The 2,129-nt window shown below is 36.3% G+C and overlaps 1 non-coding gene across 1 annotated transcript; it reads right to left on the minus strand.

The window, feature by feature from the left end:
* Nucleotides 1-1,161: 1,161 nt before the first annotated feature.
* LOC121482180 lies at nt 1,162-1,268 on the minus strand. Its single transcript, XR_005985536.1, has one exon. It is a non-coding gene; the product is annotated as a U6 spliceosomal RNA (small nuclear RNA).
* Between the last annotated feature and the right edge of the window lie 861 nt (nt 1,269-2,129).

Raw genomic sequence — 2,129 nt, forward strand, 5'->3', positions numbered from 1 at the left:
GAAGGAGTTAGGGGTATTTCCAGAACCTCCTTTATAAATAAGGGCACTAATTCCATTCATGAGGGCTCCATTCACCTCCCAAAGACCCCACCTCCTAATACCACCACCTTTGAAGGGTGAAGATTTCAACACATGAACTTGGGGGGATATATATGTATTCAGACCATAGCAATCCTCATCACGTACTTTACACATTTTGAATTTTATTTTGTAGGCTGGATTTCTTTTCTACAATTGTTGATTTTGCCACTAATCTTCAAAACTCCTTAATCTTATCTGCAAAATTTTAAACTTTTCCTGATCCAGATGTAAGCATTGTTTTAGTACAAGTCTGTCAAATGAAAAGTATAGGAGAAAGATTGTCTTTCAAACTGAATTCATGGGGGAGTTTCTTTGAAGTTAAACCTCACCTTGTATTTGTCACCTCTGGTTTCACATTTTGCATTCAGACCAACAGTTTATCAGCCTTCACGTCATTTCTCTCTCTGTGTTCTAGGATATTAGAGAACCACCTAATTCAGTTCCCTGTGAGTCTCACAATATGTTCTGAATCTTTTATCCAAGATAGCAATAAAGATATGAAGAAAACTATCCTCATAGCATGTTTCCATTAATTGTCATTTGCTTCATCCCGTCTAGAAATACAACCATGGTTTAACTACTCTTTGTTTTTGTCAAATTGTTCGGTTACCTGGAAGCAGTATAAATCAGACCTTACTACTGTAGTTCTTCAAAGGCTTCTTCTCTTCTTGCAGATGCTGTAGATATCTCCAGCCCAGATATCACCTGCCTAGATTGAAACGGATTCAATCTTTGTCAAGGTTTCATCGAAGAATACAGTGTAGGGTACCTATGACAACACTAGGGTGGTAAAAGAGATGTAACTCCAATAAGCTAGAATTCCCTTCAACCGTTAAGAATTTATAAGACATTTTATGTTGCAATTTGTCTTATATGGCAAAGATAATATGGAAGCGATACTCCTGGAAATAAAAGAACTGTATTCAATTTGTTCCTTTTTCTTTTTCTACTCCTAACTTCTCTCTCTCTCTCTCTCTTTTTTTTTTTTTTTTTTTTTTACTATGTTTAATTTGGTTTCAGAACTGGATTTGGGATAAAGAGCAGGTTGGTCATAGAGAATAACAATTCTTTTTTTTTTTTTTTAATATGGAACGCTTCACGAATTTGCGTGTCATCCTTGCGCAGGGGCCATGCTAATCTTCTCTGTATCGTTCCAATTTTAGTATATGTGCTGCCGAAGCGAGCACGAGAATAACAATTCTTAAGAAAGCCATGTTAATACAATATAGTGATCAAAAATATTTCTTTTAAAAATAACATAAACAGACTATGATAATTGTAAAGGCTGGTGATGGATACCTGAGAGTTCAATATAACATGCCTCTACTTTGGTATAATTTGAACGTTTTCCCCAACAAAAAATTAAAATAAGCAAACATTAAACTATATTCTCAATCTCTTTTGCTGTGGTGCATCTTATTAGATATCCTCTAAATTACCCTTGACCTCATCCCCCAAATTGGATCTATGTCTAGAGACAGAGATAAAAGTATAATTCAAGTAAAATGTGCTATTATTTTACTGTATTTAATGATATGATTAGAAAAGTAGAGCGATATTACCAAAGTGTTGGTATCCCTGAATGTTGGGAACTGTCGGCTACTGAGGTGGGTTGGTGATCTGGTTTATATGTACAGAGGATGGGAGGAAAAACAGGGTGTGGACTGCACAAAAGTGCTACAAGGAAATAAAGTTTTAAAGACACCCTGGGTCCAGATGGTTTAAAAAAAATGAGAAAAAAAGGGAAAAAACAAACCCAGGAAGGGATGAACTAATGAAAAGTTGAACTCAGGCAATCTCTGCATATTATCACATGTCTGGAAAAAAGAAAAGAAGATGATCATGGGATTTCAGTGGGTTCAATCCCAATGACCCCACACACGTTGAATACTCAGATGCCTACCACAACAGCAGTTTGAAGCCTAAACTGATCCAGGCAGAAAATGACCCTGCCTTCAAGGATGAAGTTTTCTAAAAAAAGGTTTCTCTGCTCTCAGTTTGAGAATGGAAGCAGACAGAACAAGAAGAAAGGTGGTGACTTCAAGGGT

Source organism: Vulpes lagopus, chromosome 24 (genome assembly GCF_018345385.1).
Source record: "Vulpes lagopus strain Blue_001 chromosome 24, ASM1834538v1, whole genome shotgun sequence".
Lineage (NCBI taxonomy): Eukaryota > Metazoa > Chordata > Mammalia > Carnivora > Canidae > Vulpes > Vulpes lagopus.